Genomic DNA, 23,008 nt, shown 5'->3' with positions numbered 1-23,008 from the left:
TCTGGCCACACTAACCATGCCTAGGAAGGAAAGGAGTAGTTGTTTTGTAAGGGATTGAGGTTTGAGAGATCAGCTGGACATGATCGGCAGGGAGAGCACATGTGTTTTTATGAGAATTACGCCAAGATAGGTAACAGATGAGGAAGAAATTTGGGCTTGACTGAAGTAATGTGGGCTGTCTGTGAAGCTCTGAGGCAGTACAGCCCAGGTAATTTGCTGAGCCTGATGGGTGTCAGGGTCAGTCCAAGTGAAAGCAAAGAGAGGCTGGGATGAAGGGTGCAAAGGAACAGTAAAGAAAGCATGTTTGGGATCTAGAACAGAATAATGGGTTGTGGAGGGAGGTATTGAGGATAGGAGAGTATATGGGTTTGGCACCATGGGGTGGATAGGCAAAACAATTTGGTTGATAAGGAGCAGATCCTGAACTAACCTGTAAGTCTTGTCTGGTTTTAGGACAGGTAAAATAGGGGAATTGTAAGGAGAGTTTATAAGCTTTAAAAGGCCATGCTGTAACAGGTGAGTGATAACAGGCTTTAATCTTTTTAAAGCGTGCTGTGGGATGGGATATTGGCATTGAGCGGGGTAAGGGTGATTAGGTTTTAATGAGATGGTAAGGGGTGCATGATCAGTTGCCAAGGAGGGAGTAGAGGTGTCCTATACTTGTGGGCTAAGGTTGGGGGATACAAGAGGAGGACGCAAAGGAGGCTTTGGATTGGGAAGAAGGGTGGCAATGAGATGGGGCTGTAGTCCAGGAATAGTCAGGGAAGCAGATAATTTAGTTAAAGTGTCTCAGCCTAATAAGGGAACTGGGCAGGTGGGGATAACTAAAAAGGATTGCTTAAAAGAGTATCGTTTAAGTTGGCTCCAGAGTTGGGGAGTCTTAAGAGGTTTAGAAGCCTGGCCGTCAATACCTGCAACAGTTATGGAGGCAAAGGAAACAGGACCTTGAAAAGAAGGTAATGTGGAGTGGGTAGCCTCTGTATTGATTAAGAAGGGGGTGGACTTCCCCTCCACTGTGAGAGTAACCTGAAGCTCAGCGTCCGTGATGGTCTAGGGGGCTTCTGAAGCAATCGGGCAGTGTCAGTCTTCAGCCACTAAGTCAAGAAGATCTGGGAAGGAGTCAGTCAGAGAGCCTTGGGCCAGAGTTCCAGGGGCTCTGGGAGTGGCTGCCAGCTGAGTTGAACAGTCTGATTTTCAGTGGGGTCCCACACAGATGGGATGTGGCTTAGGAGGAATCCTGGGCTGTGGGCATTCCTTGGCCTGGTGGCCAGATTTCTAGCTCTTGTAGCAAGCTCCTGGGGGAGGCAGGCCTGGAGGAATGCCTGGCCACTGTGGTTTAGGCGTTTGGAAGTTCTTGTGTGCTGCAGATGTGGCTGGGGTTTGTCTCACAGTGGAGGCAAAGAATTGCAACTCAGAAATACATGGCTACTTGGCTGCCTCTACTCTATTATTGTACACCTTGAAGGTGAGGTTAATTAAGTCCTATTGTGGGGTTTGAGGGCCGGAATTTAATTTTTGGAGTTTTATTTAATGTCGGGAGCAGCTTGGGTAATAAAATGTATATTGAGAATAAGACGGCCTTTTGACCTTTCAGGGTCTAGGGCTGTAAAGCATCTCAGGGTTGCTGCCAAATGAGCCATGAACCGGGCTGGGTTTTTATATTTGATGAAAAAGAGCCTAAACGCTCTCTGATTTAGGATAAAGAAAAAGAAGCATTAACCTTGACTATGCCTTTAGTTCCAGCCACCTTTTTAAAAGGAAATTGCTGGGCAGGTTGGGGAGGGCTTGTCATGGAACGAAACTGTAAGCCAGACCCGGTGTGAGGAGGGGAGGTGATAAAAGGATTATAGGGTGGAGGAGCAGAGGCTGAGGAAGAATTGGGACCTAGCTCAGCCTGGCAAGGTGGGGAGAACTCAGATGGGTCTGTAGAAAAGGAAGATTAGAAAGACTCAAGCGATTAGAAAGACTCAAGCGATTAGAAAGACTCAGTGATGCTTGGGGTTGGGACTAGGGGGACAGGCGGGAGGGAAAGATGGAATATTTGGGATGAGTTCCATTGGGAACAGAGAATAGGGAGGGACCAATGTGTGAAAGAATGCCTGGACCTCAGGCACCTCAGACCGTTTGCCCATTTTAAGACAAGAATTATTTAGATCTTGTAGGATGGAAAAATTGAAAGTGCCGTTTTCTGGCTATTTGGGACCACTGTTGAGTTTATATTGGGGTCAAGTGGCATTGCAGAAGAAAATAAGGCATTTAGGTTTTAGGTCAGGTGTGAGTTGAAGAGGTTTTAGGTTTTTAAGAACATAGGCTAAGGGAGAAGAAGGGGAACTGGAGGGCGGGAGCTTGCCCATAGCAAAGGAGGCAAGCCTAGAGAAAAGAGAAAGTAGAGGCACAGAGAGAAGGGGTCGGGGGGTTCTTGCCCCCTAGAAAAGTGGAAAAGGGGTCGGGGAATGGAAATAAGGGGTTGAGGCACAGAGATAAGAGGTCGGGGCATGGAAATTAGCGATTGGGGTGCAGAGATAAGAGGTCAGGGCATGGAAATAAGGGATCAGGGCACAGAGATAAGAGGTTGGGATACAGAAATAAGGGATCAGGGCACAGAGATAAGAGGTTGGGGCACAGAAATAAGGGATTGGGGGGTTCTTGCCCCCCAGAAAAGCAGAGAAGGGGTAGAGACAGGGAGAGAAGGGGTCAGGTTCCTTGCCCCTCCCACAGAAAAGTGGGACTTGCCGCTAAGGGTGAAGGACCAAGGCAGGCATCCCTGCATGGTCAGACACCTCTGAAACATGGGTGAATAATCAGAGAGGCGTCCCTGCAATGATTAAACACCAAGGGAAGGCTGCCTTCCCAGTCCGTGACTGGCACCAGAGTTTTGGGTCCACAGATAACACGTGTCTCCTTTGTCTATACCAGAAAATGAAAAGAATTGAAATTAAGAGAAGGGAGAGATTGAAGGGTGGCACCAAGATTGAAAGGAAAAAGTGGTTAAGGGATAGTGAGAGAGGTTGGAGAAGAGAGTAAGAAGAGGCAGCTTAACTGATTTTAAATTGGTGAGATGTTCCTTGGGCTAGTGGGTCTGAGGACCCAAGGTCGTAGGTGGATCTTTCTCATGGAGCAAAGAGCAGGAGGACAGGAGATTGATCTCCCAAGGGAGGTTCCCAGATCCGACTCACGGCACCAAGTTTCATGCGCGTCTGTGTGAAGAGACCACCAGACAGGCTTTGTGTGAGCAACAAGCCTGTTTATTTCACCTGGGTGCAGGCGGGCTGAGTCCAAAAAGAGAGTCAGCGAAGGGAGATAGGGGTGGGGCCATTTTATAAGATTTGGGTAGGTAAAGGAAAATTACAATCAAAGGAGGGGTTGCTCTCTGGCGGGCAGGAGTGGGGGTCACAAGGTGCTCAGTAGGGGAGCTTTTGAGCCAGGATGAGCCAGAAGGAATTTCACAAGATAATGCCATCAGTTAAGGCAGGAACAGGCCATTTTCATTTCCTTTGTGGCGGAATGTCATCAGTTAAGGCAGGAACCGGCCATCTGGATGTGTACATGCAGGTTACAGGGGATATGATGGCTTAGCTTGGGCTCAGAGGCCTGACACATAGCTACTACAAAACAGATACTCATATTTTCAACATTAACATTGGTAACTGGATTTAAATATGAAGAACAGAACATATAAAAAATAATGCAAAATAATGTTACTATTTCTTGGTTTTAGCTTCTAAATTATCCACCTGGTTTTAGTCCATGTAAACTAAGTAGGAAATCTGCTATCATATTTTCGTGTAGAATTTTTGATACTTTTAATGTCATTCTGCTATAAAGAAATATTTTTAAAATTACAACTGTTTTCTTTTTATAAATTTCAGTAACTTTAGGGGTACAATTGGTTTTTTGTTATATGGATAAATTGTAACATGGTGAAGTCTGGGCCTTTGGTGTACCCTCCCATGAATAGTGTACGTTGCACACAATAGGTGATTTTTAATCTCTCACCTTTCTTCCACCCTTCCCCGTTCTGAGTCTCCAATGTTCATTATACAACTCTGTATGCCTTTGCATACCCAGAGCTTAGCTCCCATTTATAAGTAAAAACATGTAGTATTTGGTTTTTCTGTTCCTGCATTACTTCACTTAGGATAATAGCTTCCAATTCCATCCAACTTGCTGCAAAAGACATTCTTTTTATCTTTTTGTGGCTAAGTAGTATTCCACGGTATAAGTGTACCACATTTTCTTTATCCACTTATTGGTAATTTGGTACTTAGGTTGATTCCATATATTTTACATGTAAATTGTGCTACAATAAACATACAAATGCAGGTGTCTTTTTTATTTAATGACTTCTTTTTTGGGGGGTAGATACTTAGTTGTTGGGATTGTTGGATTGAATGGTAGATACAAAAAACTAAAAAACATTCAAAGTAATGGAGTACTCAGTTGTAGGAACTACAGTGAAACCACAGTCCATGTGTAACTTTAGAAGGCAATTAAAGATTGAATAACTACATATGTTAAAAAGTATGTAAAAACCTTCTAGGAAAGGATTAGAAACAATCTAGATGTTTAACAGAAGGTACTTAAATAAGAAACATGGCATCTACAAAACAACAAGATCTATATGAGGAGGTTGCAACCTAGGCATTCCAGCCATTACCTAGCTAACTCATTTACATGTCATTTCTCAGGAATTTCTGGCACTCTCTGCCTTGTTACTCAGCAGATTTTGAGGCTTTCTTCATTTAGCTTAGAGATTGAAGAGCAACTTAAACAATTATTTTGTTTTTAAACCTTGAACAGTTACCAGGTTCTTTAAAGCTGACACATTATTTTACACAACTTCCTTTCACTTTCTACATTTATAATAAACATTTAATTCAAAAATGTCTATCATTATTGAACTGTCAGTGAATGCTTGGTCTTGTACTTGTGAAGAATTTAATTTTGCCTCTCTGTTTATTCTGAAAAATTCTCAGGAAAACATAATTATGTATTTACATGAGACCTTTCTGAAAATGTTCTTTAAAAAATAAACAAAAAAGCAATTGACAAATCACCCAGTGAATGGCTATAAGCAGGTTCTGAAATATCTTTGCAGATGAAATTTGACGACATAAGTAAGATGACTTTTAATTAATTTCACTAAAAACGTTATTGAAGTATACATTCCACCTGTAACAATGCTGGGTAAAGGTTTTCCTTTGATTGTTAACTCTAGGAGGCTAATAACTTTCTAAATAAAAGTAGAGATTTAGAAAATCTAAATGTCAAATTTCAACTTGAAATAAAAAAGTTTCAGCTCCTAATAAATAGATTTTGGAGATATAGTTAGCAGGTAATTAATGTATATTAATGCCCTTTTTTAGCCTGCATCTATATTACCTAAACTTTCCATCTCATTATCTTTCTCTTCAATTCTGAAGTGTTATTTTGATCTTGCTATTATATGTGGGCAAATTGATGGTCACAAAGGTTAAATCTTTGCCCATAGTCTTAAAAATCATATGGCACAGAAAGCCTTAAATACAGGTGTGCATGATTCTAAAGTCCATAGATCTTTCACAGTGCTACAGATTACAATGTTGACTATTAAGTCATTAATATGCATTTTTTATTTATTAAAATGATAATTCCTTCAGTTTTGTAGATACAAAATAAATTCAAATGATTTAAACAGTAAAATGCTTAGGTTCACAGCAAAATTGAATAGAAGGTATGGAGAATTCTCAAATACTCCTTGCCTCTCCACCTACAAATATGGATAACTTCCACCATTATCACTGTAATCCAACAGAGTAGTACATTTTTTACAACAGATGAACCTACACTGACACATCATTACAACCCAAAGTCGATAGTTATGTAAGGGTTTAGCTTGGTAAAGTACACCTATAGGTTTGAACAAATGTATAACAATTGTAGCCATGATTATAGTATTTAACAGACTACATTTGATGCCCTGAAAATCCTCTATAATCTGTTTATTCATTTCTCCCTCTCCTAATCCCTGGAACCCACAGATATTTATATGTCTCCACAGTTTGTCTTTTCTAGAATATCATATAGTTGTAATCATACAATATGTAGCCTTTTCAGAGTAGTTTTGAAAAGTTAGTAATATGCATTTAGGTTCCTTCTTGTCTTTTCATGTCTTGATAACTCATTGCCTGGATGTATTGCAATTTATCCATCTACCTCCTGAGGGACATCTTGGTTGTTGTCTTAGTATATTTATGTTGCTATAATAGAATACCTGAGGCTGGGTAATTTATTTAAATAAGAGATTTATTTGGCTCAAGATTCCAGTGGCTGCAAAGTCCAAGATTAGCAGCTACATCTGGTGAGGGCCTCATGAGGCTTCTACTCATAGCAGAAAACAGATTGGCCCATACAAAGAGATCACACATGGCAAGAGAGGGAGGAAGAAAAACTGAAGAAGCCAGACCCTTTAACAACCTGTGTTTTAGGTGACTAAATTATTATCACAAGAGTGAGAACTCATTCACTTCTGAGGGAGGAGATTAATCTAGTCTTGTGGGATCTGCTCCTATGACTTAAATAACTTCCAATAACCCCGCTTCCCAACACTGCCACTTCCCAACATTACCACAACAGATCAAATGTCAATGAGTTTTGGTGGCCACAAACCACATCCAAACCATAGCAGTTGCTTAAAAGTTTCAGCAATTATGAATAATGTTGCTACCAACATTCACTTTCAGGGTTTTCTGTGGAGATGTTTTCCTCCCTTGATATAGCAAGGAGCATAAATACTGCATCATATGGTAAAAGCATGTTTATTCTTATAAGAAACTGCTAAATTGTCTTTCAAAGTGACTATAGAATTTTGCATTCCATCATCAATGAATGAATCTTTGTTTTTTCACATCCTTGCCAGCATTTGGTGTTGTCAATGTTCTAGATTTTGAACATTTGAATAGGTATGTAATGATATCTCATTGCAGTTCTAATTTTCCTTTCTCTGATGACATATGATATCTAGCATATATTCATATGCTTATGTAGCCTTTTTAGATGGACTCCTTTTACTTAGTATGATGCTGTTATAGTTTGAATGTTTGTTCCCTCCAAAATTCTTGTTGAAATGTGGCAGCACTGAAAAACGGGGGCCTTTAAGAAGTGATTGAATCAGGAGGGCTCTGCTGTCATGAATGGATTAATCCAGTCATAGGTTAATAAATTAGTGGGTTAGTGAAATAATGAGTTATCATGGGATTAGTTTTAGCGGCTTTATGAGAAGAGGAAGAGAGACATTAGCTAGCATGCTTAGACCCTTCACCACGTGATGCTCTATACCATCTCAAGACTCTGCTGAGGGTCCCTAGCAGCAAGGAGGCCCTCACCAGAGGTTGCCCTTTGACCTTGAACCTCTCAGCTTCCGTAACTGTAAAAAAAAGTCATTTTTCTTATAAATGACCTAATTTCCATAATTATGTAATAAGCAACAGAAAATAGACTAAGATAAAATATTAAGTTTCTTCCATGTCTTTTCATGGCTCATTTCTTTTTGTCACTGAATAATAGTTCATTGTCTGAGTTTGATGGTTTCTTTCTCCATTCACTTACTGAAGGGCATCTTGCTTGCCTCTAAGCTTTGAAAATTATGAATAAAACTTATGTAAACATTTGTGTGGACATAAATGTTCAACTTTTGGGAGGTAAATAACAAACAGTGCAATGGCTACATTGTAAGGTAAGATTATGTTTAGTTTTGAAAGAAGTCACCAAATGTCCTCCAATAGGATGTACAATTCTGAAATTCCACCAGCAATGAATAGGAGTTTTCGTTGGTCACATTTTTATCAGCATTTGGCATTGACGGTCTTCTGAGTTTTGTCCATTCTAATAGATGTTTGATGATATCTCATGGTTGTTTTAATTTGGCTTTTCCTGATGACGTATGTTATGGAGCATCTTTTCCCATGCTTATTTGCCATTACTATGTATTTTGATGAGGTATTTGATAAGGTTTTTAACCCATTTTTAAATTAGATTATTTATTGTTGAATTTTAAGACTTTTATTTTATTTTATTTTATTTCTGAGACAGAGTCTAACTTCATCACCTAGGCTGTAGTGCACTGGCACAATCTTGGCTCACTGCAGCCTCAACTTTCTGGGCTTAAGTGATCCTCCCACCTCAGCCCCAGGAAGCAGCTGGGACTATAGGCACGTGCCACCACACCAGGCTAATTTTTATATATTTTTTGTAGAGACAGGGTTTTGCCATGTTGCCCAGGCTCGTCTTGAACTCCTGAGCTCAAGCAATCAACCTACCTCGGCCTCACTAAGTGCCGGGATTACAGGTGAGCCACCACGCCCGGTCAAGTGTTAATTTTATATTTTGGATAAGCGTCCTTCATTAGATGTATCTTTGGCAAACCTTGTTTTCTGTTCTGTGGCTTGTCTTTTCATTCTCTTGACATTGTCATGCACAGAGCAGAAGTTTTTCATTTTAATTTAGTTCACCTTATCAATTATTTCTTTCATGGCTCATGCCTTTGTTGTCATAATCTAAACAGTCATCACCATTCCAGGAAGTCATCACAGCCATTTTCTCCTGCATTATCTTTTAAGAGTTTTATAGTTTTGCATTTTACATTTGGGTCTATGATCCATTTTGAATTAATTTTATGGGGCGTGTAAGATCTGCATCTGGATTTATTTAGTTTTATTTTTTCCTATGAATGTTTAGTTGTTCCACCATTTGTTGAAAGCACTATCTTTTCTCTATTATATTGTCTTTGCTCCTTTGTCAAACATAAATTAATTCTATTTGTGTAAGTGTATTTCTGGGCTCTTTTTCCTGTTTCATTGATCTATTTGTCAGTTATTTCTCTTAATACTACACTGTCTTGTTTACTTTAGCTTTATAGTAAGTCTTGAGGTTGGGAAGTGTGTCATTCCTCAGTCTCTTTTCCCTTTCAGCATTTTGCTGGCTATTTTGAATCTTTTGCTTTTTCAGCATGAGATGAAAAAGCAGAGGTCATAAGGAACATCTTTGCCTTTTTCCTTATCTTGTTGGAAAAGCTTCTGTTTTCTCATCATTAATTTTGGTGTGTGGTTTTGTTTTTTTGTAGATATTTATCAAGTTGAGAAAGTTTTTCTCTTTTTCTGATTTGCTGAGAGTCAGTAACATGTGTTCTTTTGTCAAATACTTTTCCTGAATCTATTGATATAAACAAGCAATTGTTCTTCCTTAGCCTGTTGATGTGATCAATTACATTAATTGATTTATCAATACTGAATCAGCCTTGCATATGTGAGATAAATCTTAGTCATAGGGTATAATTTTTTAACCTACATTGTTGGGTTCTATTTGTTAATATTTTGTCAAAGATTTCTGCATCTATGTTCAGGAGTGACAGTCATCTGTAATTTTATTTTCACATAATGTCTTACTCTGGCTTGAGTATTAAGGTGATGTCTCCTAGAAGGAATTCATAATCTCTCAGAAGTAATTTATCTTCTGGAAGAAATTATACATAATTCATATAATTTCTTCTTGTATTAAATAACATGCTGCTGAATTCATCAGTGAATCGAATTGGGCACTGTTCTTTCTGTTTTGGAATGTTATTAATTCTTGTTTCAATTTATTCAATATGTGTAATGTTTATTTCTTCTCATGAGCTTTGTTAGCTTGTATCCTCACAGAAATTGTTTTATTTCCTTGCAGTTACAAAATTTGTGGGCCTAGAATAGTATATAGTATTGTATTCCTTTATTTTGCTTTTAATGTCCATGAGACCTGTAGTAATGTTTCTCTTTTATTTCTTTTTAAATTGACAAAAAGGTATATATTTATGGTATAAAACCTGTTGTTTTGATATATGTATGCATTATAAAATAGCTAAGTCAAGCTTATTAACCTGTGTATTACCTCACATACTTGTTTTTTGTGTGTGTAGTGACAGCATTTGCAATCTACACTCTCATAAATGTTCAAGTATACAGTATATTGCTATTATCTGTAGTCACCATGCTATACAATAGATCCTTTGAAATTATTCTTCCTATTTAACTAAAATTTGGTGTCCTATGACAAATGCCTTCCCCAAAACCATGCTCCTCCTCCTCTGAACCCCTATTTATTAATAACGCTCTGTTTCTATGAGTTTAACTTTTTACATTCCACATTTAAGTGATATCATGTGGTATTTCTCTTTCTGTGCTTGACTTATTTAACTTAATATAATACTGTTCTCCAGACTTACTTATGTTGTTACAAATGACAGAATTTCCTTCTTTTTTAGGTTGGATAGCACTCCATTGTGTGTGTGTGTGCATGTGCATGTGTATCACATTTTCTTTAACCATTTATCCATTGATAGACACTTACGTTGATTCCTTATCTTCTTGACTATTATGAACAATGCTGCAAAAACATGGAAGTGCCAATATCTTTTTGACATAAATATTTCATTTTATATATATATATATATACACACACACACACATATACATATACATATATATATATATATTCAGTAGTGGGACTGCTAGAGAATTTCTTAGTTCTATTTCTAATTTTAAATTTTTGAAGACTCTCTATACTACTTTCCATAGTTGTTGTACTAATTTATGTTCCTGCATTTCAAGTATTCCTCTGTTCCTTTATCATTTTCTTCTTCTTCTGGTGTTACACCATACATACATGTATTATATCTTCTGTAGTTGCCCTACAGTTCTTGGATGTACTGCTACGGGCTTTTTTTTTTTCATTCTTTTTTCTTTGCTTTCCAGTTTTGGAGTTTTCTGCTGAGATATCTTCAAGCTCAGAAATTTCAGTCTACAGATAAATCCAGCAAAGTCATTCTTTGTTTCTGTTGCAGTGTTTCTGATTTCTAGCATTTTTAAAATTCTTTCTTAGAATTTCCATCTCTCTGCTTACATCGTTCAACTGTTCTTGCATGCAGTCTATTTTAAATCTATTGGAGCCCTCTGGCTTATTAATTGTAGCTGTTTTGTTTTACAAGTTTGATAATTCCAACATCCCTACCATATCAGGTTCTGGTTCTTTCACTTGTTCTGTTTCCTTAAACTATGTGTTTTTGCCATTTGGTAACCCTTCTTAATTTTTCTTGATAGCCAGTTGTGATACACTTAATACAAGAAACTATTGTAAATAGGGCTGTTATAATATGATGATAAGATATGGGGGGGCGGGTGGCCACAGGAAAAGTATTCTACAGTTCCATGACTAGGTCTCAGTGTTTCAGCAATTCTCTGCCTCTAGACTGTGAACTTCATAAGTGCTTCTCAGTCACCTTCTCCTCATTAGTGGGACAGGCTGGAGGGGGCTGGAGTTGTATATTATTTCTCCTACATAGAAGGCTGGAGAGGGCTGGAATTGAGTATTTCCCTTCCTCCAGATGAAAGGCTAGAACCAGCTGGATTTGGGTATTTTCCTTTTCTCAGGTCAGTTAGGTTTGGAAAACCCCAGCAGGTTAGGCTCTCATGCAATAGTTTTTCCTCCTGAGGCCAGACTTTGTTAAGAAGAGCAGAATGCTCTGGAATATTTCCAAGTAGTTTATTTTCCCTTTCTTCTGCTGGAAGCATGAAGGAAATTGTCTCTGATATTCACTGTGAGAAGGTGGCAAATCTCCAAAAGGTAAAATTCATAAAACTCTCAGGGCCCCTGATGACTGGATGTCCCCAGAGATTTTGTCTCTCAGACTTGTCCACACTGAAGTGATAGCAATTCATCAATCACAGTTTAGGTTTCCCTACCAAGCCGCTGGTTCCCACAGAGGTTTCTATTTATAGGTTTCTGCTCTGGGAAGTTTGCAACCTAATCATAGAAGTGATATTCTAAGAATGCTGTCATATTCTATGTGTTAGAAAACAGTTTCTTGGTCCAGCTCACACTCAAGGGGAGGAAATTATACAAGGGTATGAATACCAGGAGGCAGAGATCGTTGGGGGCTATCATAGACGTCAGGCTACTTCATTGCTTATGATTTTTATTTTTCTTTTGTGTTCCTCCTAGTTTCTGAAGATTTCCCTGTGTGACCCACAGGTGATCATAGCCCCTACTGATTCTTCCAACCTCTCTTGTTATACCCAAATACCTAACCAATGGCTGATAACTCCAAGAACAACTCTGTTTCTGAAAAAGTTTCTGGACAATTATGTCCCAAAGAAGATGAACATTAGTTATCATCCCTGGCTAAATCTAAAATTCTGCCTTTACTTCCCAAAGCACAGAAAGAGTTCCCTTATAGTTTACCTCATGTTGTAACATTATGGATAAAAGCCTGTGTTCAATAGTAGTGTGGTTGATTTTCTTTTGTAGTTTCTTCTACATAATTTGTTTTTATTTCACTAACCTTGATTGAATATCATCAGTTTTGATAATACTTTCAAGAAATAATTTCATTTGAGTGAGCCTTTCTATTTCAGTTTTGTATTCCATTTGATTATTAATTTTGACTTTTTTGCTTTTAATTTCTTTGGGTATATTGTGTCTTTTAGTTTTGTCTTGACTTTCTTGAGTTGGATGTTTTCAAATCATGTCTTATAAGGAGCAGGTGTCAAGGTAGATGTGTACAGGCAAGATCTATTCTGAGAAAATACCTATGAAGGTTATGTGAGAAGGATCAGGATCAAGCAAAGAGGACCTTGTGCTCCCCTATGTGCCACAGCTGACATCTGTGAAAGGAGAGTGACAGGAAGGAGGATTGGGTAAGGGGAGCTTCAGACTAAAGTGCAGCTCTGGGAAAGTCTCAGGCAGTATGATGCGAAACCTCAGAGCAAAGGTTGCCAAATAGAGTCCCATTTTGGGCAGGAACAGTCCTGCCGTCATACCACTGTCATAACGTTATTGGCTTTGAAAAGACCAGGGAGAGTGTGACCTTGAAGTGAATGTTGTGGCAGATAGAAGCATGAGACAGTTGGAAGCCAATTCACCTCCTTGTAGGAGGTGTGCTTGGAGAGAAATACGAGTGCTCCACCTCCCATCACACCGCAGTTGATCCCTTGCAACACACAGATGCTCTTTCTCAAACATTTTTGAAAAGCAGCACACATCTATATTTGTCATAGGCCTTTTTTTTCGTGATGGAAAAGTATTAGAGAGAGCTTCTGGAAAGAACTAAGCCCACATTACTGCAACTGGTCTTAAAGCTGTTGCCTCCCTTCTTAACTGTGCCCTGTAAATATTGTCACCCTCAGTGATAGCCTCTTGATCTTAAGAGTTCATATGGTGTCCTTGGTGGTCTAGCTCAAACTCCTATTCATGAGGAAAATGAGCCCTTGGTAATCAATCGTACCATTCTCAGACCTGGACTATTGCATGTGTCCATTCACTGCTACACTTGAACAAGTAAGTATCAAGTGGAGCCAATGTGGATCTCATGAGATTACGGTATTTCCCCTGGCCTCTATTGTGTAAAAGCTGCACTACCTCCTCCTGTTGATCAGGGTAAGTTGTACTTGCCAGTTATTGTGGAGCCACTCTTGACTGTGAAGGACAAAGGGAAGATGAGTCAGAAGCAGGCTGTGAGAATCCAGCATCAGACTGTCATGCAGCTTTCACTTCTCTGAAGTGAGAAACTGATGAAAGAAGGATTAGGTAGGAGGAGTCTCAGGCAGCCCAGGTACATGGAGACAGAGTTAAAACAATGCCTGTGCTGTGAAGGAATGTCTTGGGCAGGTATGGCCCAGCTCCAGCATCCCCACTGTGTTCAGTCATTGTCTGTGAGAAGCACAGGGAAAAAAGAGTCCAGTCCTTGGCATAATGCGGTGGAGGGGGCAGGTCCAACAGTACAGAAGCTGGAGCCTGTCCAGTAACTAATGTCCTTGCAGAAGATTCACTTGAACAAGATCTAAGCAACACACTTCCATTGCCACCTGAGGATGATATCTATCAATTGTTTAATTTTATTTTTTATAAATATAGGCATTTATAGTTCTAATCCCCCTCTGAATACTCCTTGCACTGAATCTTATCTGTTTTAAAAGTTAATACTTTTATTATTCTTCACATGTATTTTCTAATATCTATTATATCTGTTATATAGTTGTTTGTTTCTTTGTTTGTTCGTTTTGCTTTTGAGATGGAGTTTTGCTCTTGTTGCCCAGGCTGGAGTACAATGGCATGATCTCAGCTCACTGCAACCCCCACCGCCCGGTTTCAAGCAATTCTCCTGCCTCAGTCTCCCAAGTAGCTGGGACCACAGGCATGCACCACCACACCTGGCTGATTTTTGTATTTTTAGTAGAGATGGGGTTTCACCATGTTGGTCAGGCTGGTCTTGAATTCCTGACCTCAGTTGATCCACCCACCTCGGCCTTCTAAAGTGCTGGGATTACAGGCATGAGCCACTGCACCGGCTGATAGCCTTCTTAATAACTATATAGAAGCATTTTTTCTATTTAGATATATTTTATCTTTAATTCCTTTTGAAATCAGTTATGTTTTGTTTAGAGAATATAGTCAATATGACATAATCCTGGTTCTGTAATATTTGTATTGGGCTTGTTTGAATGTTAAATATATGCATGAAATGTGTATTTTTGAATTGTCACGTTTGACATTCCTTATGTGGGATATTATATGCATGTTAATTTCGTTATTCAAATATGTATGTATCTACGTTTTTTTTCTTCTGTTTGATCTCTCAATTATTGAGGGACTTGCATTTAATTCTTCCCTTGGAAGATGGATTTATTAAGTCTCCTGTTAATTCTGTTACTTCTAGTTTTATTTAATTTGAAGTTATCTTGTATATATGTAAAACGTCCAACGTATTATATCTGCAGGGTGAATTAAACATTTTAATATTATGTGGGATCACATTACTTCCTAGTGATACTTTTTGTTTAAATATATTTTTTCAAATGAGCTTTACAGTTTTTTTAGTTAGGAGATATTGGTGGTAAATTTGCTCCTGTTAAATTTTTAATATAAAAATTATTTTCTCTCAGCACTTTGAAGATGTAATATATACTCTGTCTTCCACTTATGCAGTTTGAAAATTATTTGTCATAGCTTCTTGTACTTCTTATTACTTTTACAATCTTCTTTGTGGCTTAATTATGGTACAGTTTCATGATAAATATTGCTAGTTATAGATTAATTTTTATCCTTTTTGGGACCTGTGAAGCCTTCTGAATCTTAAAGTCTTACTGATTCTGAGAAATACTGATGTACTTTATCTTCAAATTTCACTTTCTTCCAATGTCTCTACTGCCAGCATCTAGGACTAATTTAAAGTCACACTCTTACTTTACTCTTCTGCAATCTCACTTAAAATTTCAAATTTTAAATATCTTTGTCTTGCCTATATGAATTTAGGCTTATACCTTCAATTTTATTTTAAGTTTGCTAATTCTCTCTTTAATGGCACCTCAACTACTATTTAAACCACTCATTGTATTTCTAACCTTAACGCAGGAACACATACACACATACAATATACAGATCATTTCAATAAATTATATTTGTTTGTATTTTGAAATAGCTTGCCATTGTTGTTAACCTCTTTTTTTTTTCTTAGTCATGGTTTGATATCTTTTATATTGTAAACCAATTAAGACAGACATTTTGTATTATGTATTTTGTTGTCCAATTTTCTTAAATCTTTGCAAATCTATGTTGCCAACATAAATAATAAATTCCACCACTAGAACAAAACCTGCAATTATTAAGTACTCTTGTTATCTATGTTGGCAATAAGTGATGAGGACTAATGTCTTTCTCATTGATTTACTAATTTATTTTATTTTTCCCAACAGAGGTTCAATTTAGCTTCATCTTTGGAAACTGAGTCCTGAGCTCAGGGTGCTTTCCTACCCAGATGAGATTTATTTGTTACCATATTAACTCCTGAAAGTACTGCCAATACAAGAAACTTTGTACCTGTTGACCAATCTTTCCCCATCCTCCAGGTGCTATAAAGAAGGACAGGGAGGTATCTGTCATAAAACCTGGAGAATGAGCAGTTTTCTAAAGGATGATCATGGAAATCTGAATCTAAAAGCCGATATTTAAGGGAAGGCTTGAAGGAAGAAAGACAATGATGGGAGTAGGAGACTAAACTATATGGAAAACTGTGTAAAAAGTGTTCTAGACACTAGGAAGAAGTTTGCTGTAAAGGGGATCAGAGAACTGAGGAACTACTTGGAGAGAAAGGGGAACCAAGTCATTCCTACATGTGAGAAATAGTGGCATGGTTGATCCTGATCAAATGGAGAGAACAAATTTGTTATTAAATGAGATAGAGAAAATGTCTTAAAATTGAGACAGAAAATGGGATGTAGTGCATAAGTAAAGAGATTTTTCTTAGATGGATAAACAGAAAGGTTTGCTAAGAAAGTCAGAACACATGAGAAGAGATACTGCAGGGGATTCTTTCCTAATTGCTTACATTTTCTCTGTGAAGTAAGATGCATGGTCTTGATTTCAGAGGAAGGAGGGAGTAGGAGTTTGGGAAGATTTAAGAAAGAGTTAAAACTATGAATTAGCCGGGCACGGTGGCTCACGCCTGTAATCCCAGCACTTTGGGAGGCTGAGGCGGGCTGATCACGAGGTCAGGAGATCGAGACAATCCTGCCTAACACGGTGAAACCCCATCTCTACTAAAAATACAAAACATTAGCCAGCTGTGGTGGAGGGCACCTGTAGTCCCAGCTACTCGGGAGGCTGAGGCAGGAGAATGGTGTGATCCCAGGAGGCAGAGCTTGCGGTGAGCCGAGATCACGCCACTGCACTCCAGCCTGGGTGACAGAGCGAGACTACGTCTCAAAAAAAAAAACTATGAATTAGCTGGGTATGAGAAAGGAGGAGTGGATGGACTAAGGAACTGGTATGCTTTTAGGGCAGAATGCCTGTGTTTGTGAAACCAAGGAGCAACCAAGCAGGGTAACTGCTTTCCTCTAGCTACCATTAGCTTTGTGGGCAAGGGTTGTTAGGTAATTGATTTTAATTAAGATTTTGTTGCTCCATGCAAATACAATAGATCAAGTGAGGGCTAGAGGAGATGAGGGCATATTCTAATAATCAATTTTTCGTGACTTCAGTATGTATTCTTCTCATGCTTTTCCACTGCTCTTCCTCATCTCTACTCAGCCTTGTGTGGGGATTGCCCTGCATCCCCTTCTTTTCCCTGCAGTTTTAACTGTCATGATAGGCAACCTCATCCAGCTGCAGGCTTTAAACCCCACGGCTTATGACAACCAGATGTTCATTCTGAGTCCTTATGTCTTCCCTGCCTCCAAATTTATATATTTGGCCCACCATGATCTGTGCTCCCCGATTGAAAAAGAGCAAGAGAAAAACCTTATGTGTTTAAAGACAGCATTTAACCACCACCTTCTGAACAACCAGCAGCAGAAGCAAAGAGTGAGTCTCAATACTCTGAGTGCTTCTAGCAAGCTCCCCTATGTGCCAATGGTTACAGACTCATTCTACCTCTTAGCTTTAGGAATCCACAATTAACCCAGTTAATTAAGATTATCCCAGCTCATCTCAGACATCACAAGAAGCCAAGGACATCTTAGGCATCCTTCAGTCCAAGACTTTAAATACAACTCTAAAGTTGCCTTTTATAAGACCCTTCTCCCAAGTATTCCAACTCCTAAAATATTTTCTATTTGCCATTTTTAACTCTCAGTTAGTGTTGTGAAAAATCTCTATATCCTCAAATTCTCCTCTTCACCATTCACTCTAAAATGTGGCTACCCTCTGATGACATAAGTTCCCTTTCAACTCTCTCTAATGGTTTGATTTTCTTTCCCATTCCTGATAGCATGGATCTGGAGATAAATGAGTTTTCTCCTGACTTTGCACTCTGCTTCCAGAACTTTCTTCCTCCCTAGCACATTACCATCACCCATGTCCTACCTCATTTTGTCAAATTTCATCAACCCACATGCCACCCTACTAAAGACATCCAAGTTGTTCCCATGCATTTCTTTAAAAGTTTAGCTCCAATTTCATTGTCATTCAATCCAAAACTGCTCATGAAATATTTTGCTTATTTAATTATCCACATAGTCCTTCTAATTTACTGAACTCTCAGCTCCTTGACAACTTCAGTTCTGGAGAAGTCGTCCTCCATTATACCTCAGCCACATGCTCTCATCATCTTTCCTCATTCATTTCATTATTGCCAGTTCCTGAAAAACCAAAATCTTGGTTTCAGGATTCCTACTTTATATATATAGATACATATATATATACACACACACACACATATATATACACAAACACACATATATGCATTTATATGTATATATAAAATATATATAACATATGTATTCTGTATATATAGATACATATATGTATGTATATAGATATATAGATATGCACATATGTATATATTTATTGCATAGTTTATAATATACATATGTACATATGTATGTATGTATATATACATGTATATATGTATGTATGTATATATACATGTATATATGTATGTATGTATATATACATGTATATATGTATGTATGTATATATACATGTATATATGTATGTATGTATATATACATGTATATATGTATACATGTATATGTATGTGTAGATATATATATGTATATATATGTGTATATATACAGTCTTGCTCCATCACCCAGACTAGAGCACAATGGCTTGGTCTCAGCTCACTGCAATCTCTGCTTCCAGGTTTAAGCAATTCCCATGCCTCAGCCTCCTGAATAGCTGGGACACCCGGCACACACCACCACACCTGGCTAACTTTTGACATTTTTAGTAGAAACAAGGTCTTACCATGTTGGCCAGGCTGGTCTCAAACTCCTGGCCTCAAGTCATTCACCCTCCTCAGCCTCCCAAAGTGCTGGGTAAGATAACTTTAAAGTTTATAATCATTTCAGATCACAAAAGAATTTCAATGGTAGTAGAGTTTTTATATATTCCAGTTGCAATATTATTAATGTCTTACATTAGTTTGGAATATTTGTTATAGTTAATGAGCCAATATTGATACACTGTTATTGCATAAAGTTTATAATTTATTTATATTTCTTTAGTTTTAATTTAATGTCTCTTTTGCTTTGTTTTGTTTTGTTTTCTCCCAAGATCCCATCCAGGATATCACATTATATGTAGGAGTCATGTCTTCTTCAGTATCCAGCTGTTGATTATCACTGTCTATCATCCTATCTCATTATCTCATATTTCCAGAAACAAGTAAGCAAACAACAACAACAATTTTAAACTTAACTAGACCTAAACTCCATTGGTCATAACAGCTTTTGGCTATATCAACTACCTTCTTATATGTATTCCTAGCAGGATTAAATTTCATAGCACATAACTCCAATTACGTCCTCCCCTCACCTTCATGTCTCTTGCTCCTTTTACCTTTTGTTGAGAAATCACCATCCCAATCAGATTTTTTCCCCTCACCACATCACTGAAACTGAGTTGGCCAAAATATATGAATATAGAAGTCACTGACAAATGTTGCTAAATCTAATGGTGAGTTTTCTTTATTACACATCTTATTTGACATTGCAAGAGCATTTCATTCAGTCAGTTATCACCTTATCAATTGGTGTCTTTCATATCTTAATGTCTTTCTTTTCCTCCTATATCACTATGTTCAATATCAAACTACTTTGCATTTTTAAAAAATCACTTTCACTTTTGACTTTGAAATGTTCTGGGATCTAGTCTTTGGGCAGCACCAATTCTTTACCTTCTAATGATTTTACACAATCTTCTGGTTTCAAATACCACCTAAAGACAATTCCTAAACATATATCTTTTCATCTCAGGTATCTCCCCTAGATCCCAAACTGATATTCCAAATAGCATGCTTAATATTTTGTATGGATATTTCACAAGTAACTCAAACTGACTGTGCGTAAAAACAAGTTTCTGAACACTAACTACATCCCCAATACACACATACACACGTGCATACATACATGCATACGTACATACAAATGAAAACTCTTCCTGCTGTTGTTCATCCTTACTTTGATTATTGGTCATTCTATGCTTTAAATTAGTCCAGAAATTTTGCTACTACCCTTGCCTATTTTAATTTTTTCTTCACATTACAAAAAACTCAACCAACAATTTATGAAAGCTTAACCTTCAAAATACACCCCAACATCTAAGCATTTATCATCAATACACCAATGGGGCACATCTCTTGCCTGGATTATAATTAGTCACCTTGATTCTGCACTTGCCCTTCAGCAAGATGAAGAAATCTTAAATGATAAGTCATATTATGTTACTAGTATTCAAAATCTTTCAAATGCTTTTCCACTCTATCCACATTGTTATTTTCTTCTGTTTAGGTGAAAGCTAAAATTCTAGCAAGAACCTATATAAAACTTTAAATTGTGATTTTTCATCCTCCCTTTCTTCATCCTCTTCTGTTAATTCTCTTGCTTAATCTAATCTAGCCATACTAAATTCTGAGCTATTTCTTGCAAATGCAGGCATAATATTATGTCATATTCTGGGTATTTGATATTTCATATGCCTGGAAACTCTTCCTACAGGTATTTTTCATGATAGACGCCCATTAGTCTAATATGGCTTAAAATGGCTATCTAAGGTTTGGCTGCATTACAATTCATCTCTATATCTTCATGAACTCCTCAGTGATCTTTGTCACATCCAGAATTGGATTCTCTTAATACAGAGACACATGAAATAAAATACAAGTTCTATCTCCCCTCTCCACACCTAATTTACAATAGTGAAACAGGGACAGGAGGAGCACATTAAACACTCCCATTCAAAAATGAAAAGAAAGGGAGGAATTTAGAAGTCACTAGTTCATGGTAATTCTCAAATCCCACGGGATCAATTTTGTGAGGTCACCTTACACTGGTCCCAAATTTTATGAGGTCTTTCTACTCTTGATTAAATCTGTGATCTGCTCCCTTAACTTCTTTCCCCAGCCTATTAATTTCTTTGACTTGCTCTCTATCTTCTGGGTGCCCTTTCTTTTTTTCCATTGTCCCCTTTTGCCACATCTGGAGAGAGTGGTGGGAAATGCGTCCTCCTGTGGAACTAAGAAGTTCTCTGAACCTGCTTCATAGACATGCAAGTCTTTTAATATCTTGAATAGCTTCAATGTCTTTTAGTGCAGATTGGTAGTGAGTAGGCCAATGCAACTTAATAAAAACTTTGAAGCACTCTATGCATTTCATTATGTTTCATTTTAAATGTCAAAAGTTATACCTAGAATTTATTCTTCTCTGTCTCTCAAATTCTTGTTCTCTCTCTCTCTCTATAAGTAAAAATTTGACTGCATAAAAGGCTTCATGAGACAGTCTGTAGTCTTTTAGGATTCCTTATGTCCAAGTGAAAGGGTATCTATTAATCTTAATGACCACAACCTTGATATGAATTCTGTACAAGGCTAGGACAGAAGTCTGAAATTGAGACTAAATTTGAACTTTCCTGTGAGTTCAAGATTTAATATGCTCATTTTACTTGGCAGGAAATAGTTCGTTACCACTCGGAAAGTCTGAGAATTTCTGTGATCTCTCTATTCAGTCATGCTATTCTTAGCATAGCAGTCAGTTCTTTCCTATCACGTTTTCTACTACTTTAATAAGCGCAACTATCAAGCAGACAATCAGCACTATCTATCAGTACTTTGCCTCAAAACTTCCTTGTTCATTTCCACAAGTACTTGTTATCACCCCTAAGTTGCCACAGGTGCAAACCATACCAAACTCTCACCACGTTGTTATGTGTTGCTATTTTTGTATCCTCTTATGAGAGTTTTCTCACTTCCCACTGCCCAGACCCAAGCCAATGGCACATATCTGGGTTTGTATGAGAATAGCAACATCCCAACTCCGGTACCAAAGTTCCCAGTAATCATTTTTTACATAAAAATTAACTAAAATTGTCAGACACTTATAAAGGAGACACTCCTGTGCTCACAAATATGCTGGTCTGGGGGTGCCTCTAGAATCTGAATGAGATAGATTAAATTCAACTGTGCTTAGATCGAGGCTACAAGTTGGGTTAGGTGATATGGTTTGGCTGTGTCCCCACCCAAATCTTGAATTGTAGGTCCCGTAATCCCCACGTGTCATGAGAGAGACCCCTTGGGGGGTAACTGAATCATGGAGGTGGTTTCTCTCATGCTATTATCGTGATAGTGAGTTCTCATGAGATCTGATGGTTTTATAAGGGGCGTTTCCCTCTTTGCTCCACTGGTCTCTCTCCTGCCACCATGTGAAGAAGAACGTGTTTGCTTTCCCTTCCACCATGATTGTAAACTTCCTGAGGCCTCCCCAACCATGCAGAAGTGTCAGTCAATTAAATCTCTTTCTTTATAAATTACCCAGTCTCGGGTATTTCTTCATAGCAGCGTGAGAATGGACTAATACATAGGTCAATTCCACTTCTGTTATTCTGTGACAAGCAGCTTCTCAAGCCATGTTCTTTTTGTGGTAGGCATCAAGAAGATAAACTGAACGATGTATCTATATTTATACTTTATTTCAAGTTGCACACACTAGACAGGGCAAACCACAATGCATTAGATGGAGAAAATAACATATCAGCACCCAAATCAGTGTGACCAGAACATATATTCTCCCTTCAGTAGGAGACACTGCAATTACAAGGCAAAAAGTGTGACTGTATTATCTTACCTTACAGATTACAGGGGAATAATGAATTGAGAACAAAACTGCAATCTATCAAAACACCACTTCAGTGAAACCCTCCTGACCTCCATGTTTAATTTTAACACTCTACAATTCGCCCTCGCTACTGAAAAAATATATTTATAGATCTGTTTACTTAGTTATCTAATAAGCCTCTCAAACTCAATATAACTAACCCTAATTGTCGATTGTTTCCTCCCATATACTCTGCCTCAGACCTACTCATATCTGTAATTGGGATTGGCTGTTTGGTTAAAATGACAATGAAAAAGGAAAAACCTAGACTTCGTATTTGATTTCATGTTTCTCTTTACTTTTCCTCCAAGAAGTGATTCATCATGTCTCGTCTATTTCACCTCTAAAATCTA

This window comes from Symphalangus syndactylus, chromosome 4, assembly GCF_028878055.3.
Source record: "Symphalangus syndactylus isolate Jambi chromosome 4, NHGRI_mSymSyn1-v2.1_pri, whole genome shotgun sequence".
In the NCBI taxonomy this organism is placed as follows: Eukaryota; Metazoa; Chordata; class Mammalia; order Primates; family Hylobatidae; genus Symphalangus; species Symphalangus syndactylus.
The sequence above is the reverse complement of the archived record's forward strand: the minus strand, read 5'-3'. Positions refer to the sequence as shown.